Here is a 16,817-nt window from a genome sequence, read left to right as displayed (position 1 = left end):
CACAAAAGGAAAAAAAAATTTGACAATCAAAACTTTTCTCTTATGAAGCCATTCAGGCTGTATCTGATGATGGTGTTTTCCTTCAGGTGGTTTTCAATACCTCCCAGAATAATCTTCTCCATAACTTTACCAGGCACTGAAGTGAGACTAACAGGCATGTAAAAATTAAACCCAGCTGAGTTTTTCTTGACTCTGCTGTGTAATCTGTTCTCAGAAACAAATGGAATACTTTACAAAACCAGAGAGAAAGATTTAGATTGTACTTTGAAAGAAATGCAAATATAATACTTCATTACCACAGAATGACAGATTATGCTGAGTTTGATTCAGTCAAAATTACCTTTCCGTTTACAAAGAAATAACAAAATGGGAAAAGAGCAATGAAGAAAAAGTAACAAGACAGAAATACTTGTATTTGGTGGAGAGAGCTCTCTCCTCCTTCTCCTTCACTTCTCCTTCACTTCTCCTTCTCCTTCTCCTTCTTCTCCTTCTCCTTCTCCTTCTCCTTCTCCTTCTCCTTCTCCTTCTCCTTCTCCTTCTCCTTCTCCTTCTCCTTCTCTTTTCCTCATATGAGATACCAAAGCATTGAAAGAATCCAAGGAAGGCTAGAGAGCCTTCTTAAGACACTAATGCAATGGGTCTTAGTATATTTTGTTCTATTCTCAGACAGGCAGAATTCAGGACCACGGTGCTGACTCCATCAATAAGATGAAACTAGCTTTAAATCCTTCAGGTGATCATTATGATATCATTGATGTACTTTGGTTTTGTTGTTTTGGGTGAGGTTTTTTTGTTCTTTGCCTTTTTTCTTTTTTACCTTTTCGGACATGACAGAATTCTCAGAGTTCTCTACATGTGTTTACCTTCCTAAGAAAGCTGTAACTTGCAAAATTTAGTATGGCTCCAGAAGATGAATTTTTAGGAGAAATAGAAAATGGCTATTAAGCCATGTCATAAAATCTTGCAAATATGTGGATTAATGAGAATCCAAGCCTCTATAGTTAAAGATCTTCCTTCCTGAGCAGAAGATGGTTTAGGGAGTTGTGTGACATGAGGTCCAGGATGCTGGGGAGCAGCTATACTGAAAAGGAAGAGGCTTGAATCAAATAAGACAAGAATACACTTGATTCTAAGATGAACTATTAAAAATTCATCTTTCTATGAAGATTTTCTTAACAGCTTTTCTAGGGTTTTTTTACATATTCTATTCTTACTACTTTTATGGCAAACACAAAAAGTGATAAACTTGTTTTATTGCTCTTCAGAGGTACTTTTGTATCCAATTAGTTTGGTAGTACAGTATTCTCTAATTAGCTGGGAAATACACTTCATAGTTAATCACACTGTACACCCTTCAGGAGGCTGGAAATAAATATGTTTTCATTATTCAGCTGGCCTGGAAAATACATACATTTCAAGCACTAGTCCTCTTTCTCTTTCAGATACTGACAGTCAGTTACATCAAAACTTTCAATAAATCCTGAATAGGTTTTCAGAAATACACAGCAACAGTCCAAACAATAAGCCATATGCATTCATGTAGTATATAATTTTTCCTTAAAGGAGAAAACTGTATACCTCAATGGAACACCAAGAAAAACAAAAAGTCAAATAGATTATGTGAAAAATATAAATTTAATACCAATGAAGAACATAACAAAAACAGTGGCATATAAGCAGAGAAGCTAACTGAAACTATGCACAAAACTTTGAAAATCAAACCAGATTTTTTTTTTCAGATTTGACAAGTAATAAAAAATCAACACTTCCACTGCAAAATGTGCAGTAAAAATAGTACACTATGATATCTGAACAGGAGATGATCTCTGTTAAACAAGTTTATAGACCTGCCCTACATGTCCTCTAATTCAGCTGCAGCTTTCCTTGTACTAAAGGCTTGAGTCTAAAAAAGACTTAGGCAACTAAAAAATGGTCACAGAAACCTCTGCACTGAGTTCTCAGCTCTCTGCAGATCACATTCAGAGAGCCAGACTCTTCACAGCTGCACGCCAAAAGGCAGCCATGGGGGCTGGAACCACTCTGTGTGCCCCAGCTCAGCAATCACTAGATGAGAATTAGCCAACAGGGAGAGTCTGTGGTCAAGACCACATCAGAAATGTCACCCATACCTGCTCAGATGAGAATCCCAGTGCCACGTGAGCACTTGCCATACCATATCTCCAGTCCTGGGTATCCTTCTGGAGGTAAAACCAGTTTGTTCCTTTCACAGAATCACAAAATGGATAAGGTTGGAAGGGTCATCTGGTGCAACCTCACTTTCCTAATACTAAAGTGGACAGACTTCATGTTTTACTTTAAAAATAACCCACAGAACCAGACTATCACTGTGGCATTGTAACCTTTTCATTTTAGACTGCCAAGCCTGTCCTGAATTGTCTGAGACGTATATCTATGACATCCTCAGTTGGTGTCCTTACCTCTGCTTCACATGCACAGATCATTGGACACTTTGTGAGAGGCTCTTGCAGAATTATTGCTCTTTTACATGCAATCTGAATGGAACAGTAAAGGTCTTTTAGAAAATTTGTTTACAGTGGGAGCAGCTCCTAGAGCTGTGCAGGAGCTAGAGTTTCAATTTTGGGAAGAATTTCCAAGGTGTAACAAACTATCTAGACTCCAAACACTCCAGGAAGGTAAATTTCAACAGGGGTGACATAAGGGATAAAAAAATGCTGTGACTGGTTCAACTTTTAATGTGTTCTAATTTACAGAGTGGGAAAACACAAAATAGAAATAGAAAGTAAAATGCAAGTGGTAAAATCAGTGAAAGTTTGTAATGAAAATGTTAAAATGAGATTTTTTGATATTGTGGTGATTTCTCCCCCCCCCCCAAACTTTGAAATTGCACCCACTATAAGAAATGTAGTTTTGGAAGAATTGTTCATTTCAACAGAATAAGATCCTCTCAAGATTATTTTGTGCTGGACTAATTTTTAATTATTTCAAAAGATTAATTCTGAATAGGAAAAAAAATTACATTTAAACTTGATTCTTGTCAGAACATTTAGAAAGGTTATTAGAGGAAATAGACAACTAGAATAAAACTCTTCATCAAATTAGCTTTTAGACTCTAATATCTCTGGTAGTTTGAGAAATGAGGGGATATGCTTACTGTGAACATCAGCTGGAAATAGTTTGCTTCACCTGGCTTTACAGATGAAGCAAATCAGATACAAAATTTTCGTTAGGGACTTTGCAAATTTGAAATAAATAATTACTTTTTGAAGCTAAGACAAATGAAATTTAACCACCTTATAAAACATTTTTCTATTTAAAACTGTCACTTGTATGATCTGAATTTTTTTCATGACTGGACAGCTTCATTAAACAAAAAGAAATTTAAACCTGAAAAAAAGAATTATGCATTTGCTGTGTAATTTAAACTTCAACTAGTAACAAAATAAAATGTCAACAATGAAATGTTTTCAATTTAAAACAATATCAAGATTAGAAGAGCCATTTTCCTCTGTTAATTATGTTGATTTGAATTTCTAAACATGATTATTTCAAATTTCTGACTTATACAAATCAAACATATTTTTACTTAATTGAAGCCATTCATGAACCACCAAATTCTTTTCTAAAATTATGCAAGGAGGAGGCACAAAAGGATTTTAGGAAATTCTTGTTTACATTTTACTATAATGAGAATTCATTTGTGTAAAAGCTTCCTGAACCAAACTAAGGAAACTTTGGTTAATAAGTGAAAGCGAAATAGTCACACTTTAAGAATGATTACTTTTGTTGTAAATACTTTTGTTTACTATTGCAGTCAAAACACACATCTCTGGTGACATAGGTACATATATTCAGAATCTAACTGAAAACCCCACTGAAATCACTATTTTCATTGACCTTGAAGGGTCAATGTAGTCTTATGACCTAACCTGTTGATAGGCAACTATATCTGCTTTCCAATTCAAGGTACATTGTCCATTTATAGCTATAGGAAAATGCAACAGATTGTATACAATCTGCTTTGCATTATGTAGCAGCTACATACAAACTCATTTACATGTACATGACTGTTACTTCTCTGTCCATTGATATATAGCAGAAATATTCTAGAATTAATAGAAAAAATTAGAGAGAATAGTTTTATTTCTGTAGAGTTTTCTATCTTAATAATGGCATTGTGATTTACCATACCAGAATCATAAATGCATAATGCCTCTTAAAACTATGACTTAACCTGACATAGCATTGCTAGATGAGCTTGTTAAAATAAAAATCACCATATTGAATTTGTTTCTGTCATATTACATTTAATACAAGCCTGCAAGTGACAAGAACAAATAAAAGATTGTCAGGTTCTAAATGTTCATGCATGGAAGGCACTTTACAAGAATTCAGACTGCCTGAATTAGCCCAGTAATGCCAAGCATAGCTGTTTGGCAAATTTCTGAATGTCTACATGTTCCAGATTCAAAGGAAAATGAGGATAAACTGAACATCACATTAATATTTGCTAGACCAGCAGCTTTATGCAAAGTTGAAAACTTCAGGAAGAAGAGGTTCAGACTTTGACCTCAGGCTGGAGTGATTTTTACACACTTGAGAGTTTCACAGAGAGTCCATGAAACAAAAGAACTTTCTGACATGAAGTCCTAGGTAAAAACCAAAACCTTAACACTTCAGCCTTAAAAGAGTATTTTTCAAAACTTATTTTACTGTTAAATGTAAATAATGATCATATAAGCTTCCATAGCTTTTAGTGCTATGGGGGCTTAGGCTAACAGCCTTTTCACTATTTTATGGGTTACTGAATATAGTGCTATTGATTTCAAGGAGCTTGGAGGATGAGAGGCTGCTAAACTGAAACCTCTGTAACAGCAGAAGGTGGTGTTGGTGTTGTGACAAATAATACAGTAGTACCAATTTAATGAAGCATTTCTTTGTGTACATTAGTAAAAAATTAATTTAGAACCTGGAAGCCTGATTCTGATTTCAAGAAAATCAATGTTTAAACACCCACTGAACTGTACAAAAGGGAGATAAACTTCCAAATTATTGACTAATGCTGCTTATGTCATTTGTTTGCAGTTCAGGGGTCTGGTTTCTTAAAGGATTTTAGAAAGACTCAAAGTCTTTCCTTATCTCAAACACTGAGCAAACTCAGACAGACTCAGACATAATCTGTACCACAGAAGGATCACTCTGATGAGCCAAGGTGATGCATCACTCCCATGACACTCTAGACTTTTCTAACACAGATAATTACACTAAATAGCTGACGCTTCACCTTTGCTCTCCAGCTGTTCAGAGCAGGCAGATCCAGTTCTGTCTGTGCTAGATCAACACTGCCTCTCCATACTATTAACAGAAGGATATCTTTACCTAGACAAATAGTCATGGCTCCAACTTCTTAGTCATGGCTTCAGCTTCTTAGTCACCTTTCAGTCTGCTGGTCTTTCAGGATCTCTTTGTTTCAGTAGCATGATCACAGACATGATTGCTTAAGGCTAGGAGAAATTCAGATTTTGTAGGAAGAGGAAATGTTTGTCATTGAAATGAATGATAGTACAGCTTTCTGAGACAGAAAGGAAAAGGCTTAATTTTAAGTAAAAAGACCTCAAACCCAGTTTCTGCATAAAATGTTGTCTGCTTTTTCCAACTACAGTTGTTTTAACTTCAGTTAAACAAAATTGCTTCTCCTTCAGGGTGGGCTGTCACACCTACACACGGTGAGGATTTTTTGAAATAAAAGTGATAATATTAGTATAAATCTGATATATAGGACCTTTCATATGTAATGACATGAAATCAAATTTGCACAATTAGAACAACATATTTAGGGGCAATAAAGTCAGATTCTTTCCTCATATTTTGAAGATTCATGCTTTAATTTTTTTTCTTCCTTATTCAATTCCTTTTTGTATGTGCCATTAGGACTAGGTGTGCCCCATTTTTATGGATCAGGACAGCTCTGTATCAATCACCAAAAAAAGACAGATTTATGCTTACTAAGAATTTGAAGGAGATTGTATAATGAGCTGCAAAGCAAGGTCAGAGAGACCATTTAAGGAGCGGAGCATAAAAAAAATTCACTTACTTTGTCTTGTTATAATATACATCTTGTAAATTGGGGTTTTTTTGGTGACTAAATGGTGAAAGTGGGGCAAGCTGACTGAGGAAAGGAGAATAACAAAGCACTACAAAAACAATAGGAAGGGACTATTTAATCTTTTCAATGAAGCTGGTCGAAAAATATTTTGTATTATCTGATTCTGCCGGTTTTACTACTTTACTTGTTAAATTTTTAGTGTAATTATATGTTTAAGTATCCTAACCAGTAGAATTTTCTTACCTGCAATGACTACAAGTGGGTATAAGTGTGTGAGGAAAATGAGATTTTCTGTCTTGTAAATAGCTATTTTACTTTTTTATTGTTTCTTTTCAAATTTAATTCACAGCAATCTGGCTAACATTTTTCTGACAATCAAAACATTTATTTTTGCTAAATTTTGGATGTTTCTTCAGAATTTTTTAACTTCAGGGAAAAAAAAGTAACTTTCCTTAGTAGAACAAAAGATACATGTAATCCTTTTTCTTGCTTGCAGTACTGATCAAGGGAGATCCAATAAGAGTAGAGTCATCTACAGAGCAGTATAGAAACATTGCAAAATTTATTAATCTGCTTTCTTAGTACAATCTAACAACTTCCTCTGATCTGAAGTTCAAGGCCTTCCTGAGCAGCATGTTGTATCTTATGTTTATCAAACTTTGACAGATTATTCTTCTCTGAGTCTGCTTAATGAGTTTTTAAATTTATGTAAATTTTTTGCAGCAGCAAAACACTTTAGCAACAAGTTACATAGACTAATACTTTTTATGTAGGAAAAAAACAAAACAAAACATGTTTGGTTTGATCCTATTATATGAAAACTTAAATTGATTTCCATTGTTTCCTGTATTTAGAGAAATAGTCACTGCATATAAACACACCTTCCACAGGCAAATAATACTGCTTTAGATCTCTGTAATTTCCCCTTCATTTGTGTCTTTTTCATCTTGTATAATCTTCATCTATTTGAATGTTCTTAATATAGAAGCCATTTGCTTCCTTAATCAGCCTTCTCTCCTCCTTTCAATGCACCTTGTCTTTCTTACTGTATTCCATTTTAGGACAAGAAGATCAGAAATTAATTAGGTGTTGAATCTATGGGCACTTAACCAACATATATGGTAGCACAATGATGTTTTCCCTTTCATATTCAGTCCCTTTCTTAGAATTTCCTAAGCCTCAATTGATTTATGAGTTTGTTTGGTTTTTTGTTTTGTTTTTTTTTTTTGTTTGTTTTTTTTTAATATCAGATTTAACAAGGTTAAAAATGTCAACACTTCTGAAAGACCTCTTTTGCATTCTAGGGAGGACACAAAAAAGGAATAATGTTTGACATGAAATATTTAAAATTTAAATCTGTAAGATCTTGAAATTAAAAAAAAAATTGTCAAATATGCATTTGCTTTAAACAAAGTGACTTAACATAAATACAAACAACAACTTATATAAGTACTATACTTAGTTAATTTATTGAAAACAGTTGAAAACCAATTGCATAAAATGCCCTGTTCAGAATTCCTTCATCACACTGGCATTTTTGGACTAACTTTTCCTACCAGTGTTGTATTTGGATATATTTTTCAGCAACTGTGATGTTTTTAAATTTTTGCCCTAACATAGAACTGCCTTCAGTTCTCATAGGAAGCTACTATAAACAATATAAAAATGCATTTTGTTCATTCCAGTGTTCCATTTTAGAGATTGGAGCTAGGTGAACTAGCTCGTGCCAGCATTCCCATATCTTTGCTGAGAACAAACCATCCATCTCACTGTCTTGCTCTCTGGAGTGCTTGCTTGGCTCCTGGTCTGCCCTTCCCCACCATGGAATTTGTACCACAAGACTGTGCATGGGGGAGCATCACCTGGGCTGTCAAAGTTTCGCACATCACACCCACCACACATACCTACCTCTGCTTCCTGGCCATCTGCCTCTCCACACCTGAAAGCAAGAATGAAGCAATGGTCCTCTTGACTAATCACAAATGTGATTCCTGTTTTTGAAATAACTGATGCTTTTAAAGGGATATGTTCCTTCAAAATTTCGTTCTGAACACTCTGACTTTGTGAATCCTATTTGCACAAGTGATATTTGAAAGGAACTGTAATTCGCCTTTCCAGTTTTATTTGAACCACAAATTTAGATGAAAAGAATAAAAATATTTTTTGATTAAAATGAAAGGGAAATTGGTTAGGTGACACTCAAGAGTTTTATCATGTCTTCAGTGATCTGTAAAAAGTTAAATATTTGTTTTGCAAAGCAAATTCCACAGCACATTCATCATCACTGTTCGGCTCTGCAAGATAAAATTTAGCTGTGGGAGCACAAGAGACATCAGGGCTCTGGCACTCTACTGAAAATACATGCTGATTCTCTTCTTGACCTAGAAAATGTCACTTAACTCTGAGTCATTCACCTACCAGATTTAAATAGGCAACAATTACTTCTGCCTGTCTCTAAAGGAGCTTGTGAAAATCATATTTTACCTGGTTATTATGAGGATGTGTAAAGGAAGTGCAGATGCACTATTATTTTCCCTCAACCTCAGAATGGGTTAGTCACATTTGGTGGCATGATACAGGGACAGCAAGTATGGTAAATGCTCACTACACTCTATCCTGCTCACCTGCCAACAGTTATTATGATTGTTACCTCTGCAACAAGAGCCTATTTTAATGCAAACTGAACTGGGACCAACTGCATTCTTGTTTTAACATAATGACATAAACTGAAATTGCTGATAGATTCCGGCTGATGAGGTGCTAACCTTGAGGTGGACAGCTGCTTTCCTGTGCCTTCCACCATATCACAGCCAGCATCCACTCACCTTTTTCCCAAGAATGGGACTGCTTTATAATATCCTCTCCTTGGAGAGGGTCTCTGTAGGTGCTGGCCACCTAAAGGTATGGGAAGGGGGTAAGTGTCCACACACGTGTGCATGCACACAAACACACACACACACAGTTGCTGAAGAGGGTCATGCTTGAACAACTGAGGAGATTGCAGTAGACATTTCCCTTGCACAGTCAGAGTTACCTCGTAAAGGTGCTTTACCTGCATGATCTTTTTGAGAGGGGAATCTCTAAAATAGACTAATGAAGGTCTTAATGGAACAAGCGGACTTTTAGTTCATATTTACCCTAAAGTCTCAGCACACTGTTTCAGCAGCATAGAAGATTATAAAACTTCAATAAATTATAGTTACAGCCACTGTAAAGCCTCTTTACAGTATGAAAGTGACAGAAACAAGAAGCAGGTATGCTTACAAAGTTCTTTGAAGGTAGCCTTGTTTTACAAATTGGAAAGCATCATAATCTTTCAACTTACTATCTCAAGAAGGTTTTTTCACTCTTTCCTACATTTGTTGTGAAGAAAGGTTGGCTTCCAATCACTTTACGCTTTTGGCTGACAAGAATAAGTGGCACTGCCATCCATACGACAGTATCCCTACTAACCTGATGAGCATGCTAGGGAGGCTTGCTCTCGCCAGATCTTTCACCATCCCAAAGGCTGTCAAACCTGTTGTCACTCACATGTTTTGGAGTGTGACAGATCCAGCATGGGGGTTGTGTATGTGGGAAGCTGAAAAGTTTAAAAAAATGGGAATAAATTAGGAAAAGAAGAGGGAAAAAAATATGAGGTCTTTCTTAATGGTACCGTACAGTACTACAAACTATGACCAATAGCGTGCTAAAACTCCCTCATAAAGGTATTGGAAATGCTGATGTCATGAACAGTTATTCCTCAATCATATCTTTAACTTCCTTCCTTAGATTTAAAATTCTTCATTCAGTCACTAGTGCAGGTCTTGAAACCGATATGATTTTTTTTCCTTTACTCCAGATAAAGAATTGTAAATTTGGCCTTTTTTGTCTGTATGATTCATTTCTGCAGTGTCAATCTGAGGTCTTTAATGTTTGGGTTTGATAACTTATTGTATACAAGCAATTTATCAAATGTGTTATTAAGTTAAAGGCTAGCTGATTACAAAAGGATTTTTCTATTTGATTTACCAAAAGTGACATAGTAAACAAACATGCACACTGCTGTATGCAATTCATCTATATGACACTTTTATCTCAAAAAAAAAAAAAAAGAAAGGAAAAAGGAAAGAAAAGGGATAAATAGGTCAGACACTACAAGTTCTACTTTCCCAACAAAAGTTAAACCGAAGTGTTGCATATGCAATAAAGAAGTGCTCATGCAAATCTCCAGCATGACAGACCTGTATCTCTTCTTGCCAAAATCACTATAAATTAGAGGGCAGCCCAGGGAAGCCATTATACCAGTATCAAAGGGTACAGAAGAAAGCCACTCCCAGAGTCCTAGTTATGTAAAAAGAAACGTGCTATTTAGAAACCTCACCCTTAAAAGAAATCTGATATGTATAATTTCAGTTTTTTAATAGAAAAGAACCTTGGTATCTCTGCCAAGGAAGGCTGTAGAGGCGGATGTAGGAAATAGGAAGCAAGGGTGGCTAAAACACCACAGTGCAGTAGTTCATGCTTTCTGTTTAACCTAACATGTTTAACATTGCTTACACAAGGATATGCAGTACCCAGAAAATCACATGCCCACAAATTGTTAGAAAGGCCACATAGAGAAAAATTTAAAAAATCTATAAAGAGGAAACTATGGTACTTTAATTTATGGAGTCACTAAGTCCTACTAAGACTGTACTCATGGCCATGATACTCAAGCTAAAAATCAGTCATGGATCTCGTTAATCATGCCTGGAACTTCTTATTGCTGTTTCACGGGCCTAAAGCACCAAAGAATTAGATGTCCTCTGCCAGTGACACACCTATTTTAGCACTGAGCAGGAGTTCTGCTCCCCCAGTCTTCATTTTAAAAGTCCTGATACATATTTTACTCAAACCTTGCAACAAATTTCAAGGAAACGAGAGCAAAATAAGAATGAGATAAGTGAACACACACTTTCTAAAAGTTGTGTGAAGATTCTATATATTAAGATAGTTTCCCTTCAGAAGATATGAAAGCATGGTCTTGCCCTTGCTGCCTTCAAAGTCAACAACCCACCAAACTAGAAATATGCTATAAAGTGCTTGTAACCTTATCATTCTGTCTCACAAGTTTTGTGCTGCACTTCGCTTTAGACAAGTTAATTCTTATTTCTGATCATATTTAGTTAAGAATTAGGGCCACTGGTGATGAAACCTAACAGGTTTTGTCCACTACTCCATTTATGAGCTATTCCATGGGAGAGAACCTGAAGGCAGAGTAAATAGAACGCTGACTTTAGACAATTGCACACAACCAGCTGTCCAGTGAAGTAATTGCCCTGAATACAAACTGATCAGAATTGTAAGTTCATCAAAATTTCTTGGCTTGGAGAAAAAGGATATTTTTCAGCATGAGATCACATGATCCTCTCTCTGAGCAAGAGGCATTTTCCTAGGAAATCTATGACTATGTAAAGATAGAACAGCAGTGAAAAAGCAAGTAACTTTCAGAAGTTATACCTTTAAGTAACTGAAAAACTTTCTCTGCTGTAGCTTTCGTGAACCATAACTCACCACATTTTTAAAACACAATTATGAAATTACAGTGTTATTAGTTACTAAATAGCTGTGCTAATGTTGAATGCATGGTAGCATAGTCCATGAGGGTAAACCCTAGAAGACCCTTTCTGGAAGATAAGAATAACCAAAGCTATTTAATAGGAAAGAAGAAGCAAGGTGAGAAATGATTCATATGAACATGTTGTATACAAGTAACTCACTCTGCTGAGGTCCTTGACAAATTCTTATTTGCTGTCTATCTCTCTTGGTCTATGCCATTGTGCCAAAAGGAGCAACATTAGTGTCTAGTAGCAAAATCCTCAAAGGTATTTAAGCAATTTTCTTCTCTTTTGAACTTCAGGATACAGACAGAGATATATAGATAAGCAGACTGACTGATTCCTAAGCTTTGTTTAAAAGTAATATTTAGATTCTATCTGTTTACTCATGGGCAAAAAATGGGAAGTTTTAGCTTGAGAAGAAAACAGTGCAGAGATGACTCTGGATTTTACTTATAGCTTAAGGATTCAGCATCACTAGGAAGAGCATTATCTCTATGGGATCAGAGGTTCAGAGCAAAGTTCGAGATACAGCTACAGATATTCAAACCTTATTTCATTCTTTCAGTGCTTACTCACTGTCACAAGAACGTGATGTGAGAGCAGAGCTATTTTCTGTAAAGGGAACAATGACTAGAATCCCTATTTCCATCTATCCATGGTTTCTGTCCCTTACAATTGATCCCCTATTTAATTGTCCCTAAACTCAGAAACTGATGTTCCTCTGCTCATAATTAACATGTGCAGTAATGTTAAGCATTGCTCAAAGACAAGCTAGCAAAATAAAAATTTGAATCCATAGCCACAGTTTATCTAAGAAGATTAAAAATACAGTGTACTAAGAAGGCAGAAATAACATCAGAAATACACTGAATACAATGATGAACCTTTCTGGAGTTTTATAAATGTGTCAGGTCTTCAAAATTCAGTTACAAGATTTTTGTGGAACAATTCTAATGAATAAATTTGTAAATATATTTCTAACCTCCTCCTGAGCTCATGCATTATTTCTTCATTTATCATGGATGCAAACATTGGTGAAAAGACTAATTAATATAGTTAAGTCTATAAAACATAACTGGAAAAATCATTGTTGCAACAGTGTAGCATCTCTTTAGTTGTCCTTCCCTCTCCAAGTGATTTCGCATTAGCTCCACCCCAAAAAGCCAGCTTTCAGTTCTCCTGAAACAGCTGTGGCTGCTCTGCCACAGCATATGCCTTGTGCTAGCTGTCATCTGCTTTTGTCCTTGGTAGGAGTTTTACGCTTATCCCTGCATCTTTCCGAGGCAATTTGTAACATACCAATAGGCAATAATTAGAGTTCAAGTCCAAGTCAACCCAAACCCTGAACTAAAGATTTTTCAAAGTTGACAAACAATGAAAGATGTCACCACTGACATTCATTTTACCCAATTTAGGTTTATCTGAATAGTCAAGGAGGGAAAGAGAGAAGCCACTTATTACCTCTTCACCTGGAAATCCAGAATACATCCTGAAAACAGTGAGAGCATACTGAATAGATGGCTTCCATGCAATGCTGTCAGGGTGGGGTACCAGCCTACATCAACAGGCAAGCTGTACTCTGATTTCTGAGGCTCTCAGCCACAGCTTGAGATCTGATTTACTTGGCTAGCCTACTAATTGTCTTGACAGGGAATTCCAAGGATAAGGAAGTGAGTTTTAATGGTGAAATATAATGCACTTTCATTAGCTCTTGTAGATTTTTGTCACCTACTCTTTTAACTAACTGACTCAGTGATTTCTGAGGATGCAAGTTATGAGATTTATTTAAGGAAGTTATTCTTAAGACTGCATTCTCTCTCTCTCATGCTTTTTTTGTTCCTTACTGTAGAAACAGAGTTCCAAACTTCAGTCTTAAGTCCTATAACCGGGACCAAAGAAAACCAAAATATGATATTAGAATCATGCGGTAATTTGGGATAGAAAGGACATCCAGAAGCCACCAATCTGTGCTTGGTGTGAAACCAGTGCCTCTGTAGGGAGTCAGTGACTGGCATATAGAGAGATGTGCCCGCAGTTCCATACATGCCTAGATCTTTTGCCTAAAGTGCTTTGATGGAGCTCTCCAAACAATGAAAAATTGGTCTTCTATGTGCATAAGTGAAAAATACTCCATGGACTTCTCCACAGAGTTTTTAATGGGCTACACTAATGGATATAGAAAATATGTCTTTCCTGAGAATAATGCCGTATCTTTTAAGCATATATTACAGGCATAAGGAAAAGAGGGCTGGAGAGAATCATGGTCTCCTTAGCAGTGCACAGTCTTCCTTTGTTGCTTGAGATATCAGCTAAGAAAAGGAAGCTTCAGCAAGATCATAAGTGACATGGGCCCAAACCCAAAATATAGCCATCACAATCTTAGGGAAAAAAATGGAGAGGAAGAAATTTAGGATATGACAGACCCATTGACTGTTTCACTTCCTTTGAAATGCAGACTCTTCCTGTTTTTCATTAAATATCTTAGTGCATATTTCTACTCTAAGAAGTGTTCATTAGGTCTCCCTTTGTGTGAGAGAGTTGATAACTTCCAATCAATCAGACTAGACCTTAAGACTTCTCTCTTCCTGGCTTGCTGTGACTGGTCTAGCCATTTTCCAGGTCATTATTTCAATACGCTTCTCTTGTAATAACACCAATAGCAACCTTTACAGCTGAAGCCAAAATACACATGGTGAGGTGTAATATTAATACTGCTGACATGGATTACCTTTTCTCCTTCTATAGTATCAAACATGAATTTATTTGATGAAAACAGTAGGAAAATACTTGACCCAACAGAGACCTGCCACTGATCAGGGAATGTGCTGTTTGCAATGCAGGTAGCAACATTAAATCAGGAATAACTGTGCTTAATATAAAGACCAAGAGAACATAAACTACTCATGAATCAATCAAAGAGGTCATAGCATGAGTTGTTCATTGATTCATATGTCATTTTTATTTGATTTTGCTCTGCATTAGATACCTTTATCTGCTATTTTTAATTCTTCTTGGGTGAGAAAACTGCTCAATTTTCATATGCTTCCAAAGCCAAATATAGATACAAATTTCTTTGGATTTTAGACATATGTATGGTGTTAAAATTCACAGTGATTCATGTTAGGGAAGGATCCTGCTCTCATTTCACACTTCTGACAAGCTGGAACACCTCCTTTTACTTCAGTGAAGACACAGTAGTTCAATGATAAGAGAATGCAGGTCCCTGACTTTGGTATAACTTTGTACCTATTGAAGGTGTATTTTTCTTCAAAAATATGCATCCCATAAACAAAAAACTTTGTACACCAGTCTGCCCTTTAAAACAGAAGAATGGAATTATATCAATGAATAAATATCAGACATCCGATTTTATAAAATATTTCAAATCCTGAAGTTATAGAAGTACCTTAGAAAAGTGAGGAGTCTTAGAAAATACCTTAGCAATGTATCAGCTTTTTAAAAACTGTTTTCAAGTAAGTCAGGATGATAATCAACTACACAATAAACAGCTACAAACAGCTATGCATTCCCTTTATAAAAAAGAATCCTAGATTAAACAAGCAGATGGATTTGGCTAATGTTGCACGTTTTACACATATATAGGAACTGCTTAAATATAAGGGTAATGTTTTAAGAAAATGCCTAATTTACCCATGAAAAGGCTATTAAGGCTTCTGCAAAGCAGAAAATTAGTCAATGCACTCAAAATCTTGTTGTCTTTAAATTACATAGTAATGCTAACAGCTTAAAGGCAGTTATACAGGTTTACATTTCTTCCCATGTCCAATACCAGTTGTGATGAATTTAAAGAAAAAATATTGAAGATGTTTTACTGAAAGTAGGGCAAGATAAAGGTGCTCAGAAATATCTTTATTTGGTGAATTCTGGTATCTTCAAATTTAACTGCTCAAAGACTGTCAAGCAGAAATGAAAGAAAACTTCACCCTACAATTCAGATATAATTTTAGTCAAAATTTCCCAAGAAAATTGATTGAATGAAACAGAAGAAAGAAAATGAAGAATTACTAAATCTAGGTAAATTCTTTATGAAGTGTTTTTGGGGTTTCATCGTACAAGAGTTCATAGTTTGTATCTACTTCCTGAACTCCTATAAGTCTGTGCCAAGGTGGATGTGTATCTCCAGTGATTGTAGGCAAAAAAATTCCATCATTCTGATTTATTTTCTGTCTTTTTTCATGTTAATTGTCAATCTTAGGGGCACATTGTGGTATTCCCAAATATCTTGTAAAAGCAGAAGTGTAGAAAGACAAAGAAACACAAAGGCTTCTTTTTGTATACTCGGCAGAACCATGGCAAGAGAAGTATCTCCTTGGGCCACTGCCATCATCCTAACTCTACAGCTGACACCAAAATAGTACAGTAACTGGAGACACATAAATATCATAGATAATTATATTCCCTTTAGTTAATTCCAAAACCACAGCCATACTTTTCAAATGTCACAGTGGCACTGGTAAATCAACACTTCCATGCATTTGACTGTACTATGATGATCTCCCAGGTCAGCCAGGGCTACTATGTGGCTGTTCCCAGTCTTATGCTGTCCCAAGAGGTCCTGCTGAAAACAGGCAGTGAAATAGTCCCTGTAGGGACAGGGTGCTGGTTCCTTCAGCTGCATTTACATATAAACTCTTTCAAATGCCTTGCTGGTTCATAGAAAATTGTTTCACCAACATTTCCTGCATTTTTTTTTCTGAGTCAGTTTCCCTTAAAATAAAGATTTCTTCACATGAACATCAGCAGTTAGCCCAAATGACCTCATATTCATTATCCTCTTTGGGGATGTTCTATGTAAGCTAGGTTGTATGTTTTCTTTCTTCTAAACTTAGTTCTTTGTATTTCATATTTCTTTTTCAAGAAAGAGCAAAATGATAGACCCCTTTTTTCTGTTAAGTTACAAGATCTCCCAAACTCTTTATTTTTAAAATCAGAATTAGTGCCATATTTAGTCTCATTTTTTTCTTTTAGAACATTTTTTAAAAAATATATTACTTGCTGTTTTGAAATAGAAACAGGTAGGATGAAACATATTTTATTTGTGTCATAAATAGGTGTTTATTTGTGGGGCACAATTTAACATTGAGCTGAAAATGGACCATAACTGTGAACACCAATCAGGCAAAATTTTT

Source organism: Pithys albifrons, chromosome 6, assembly GCF_047495875.1.
Source record: "Pithys albifrons albifrons isolate INPA30051 chromosome 6, PitAlb_v1, whole genome shotgun sequence".
Classification (NCBI taxonomy): Eukaryota; Metazoa; Chordata; class Aves; order Passeriformes; family Thamnophilidae; genus Pithys; species Pithys albifrons.
This window is presented reverse-complemented; position numbering follows the sequence as displayed.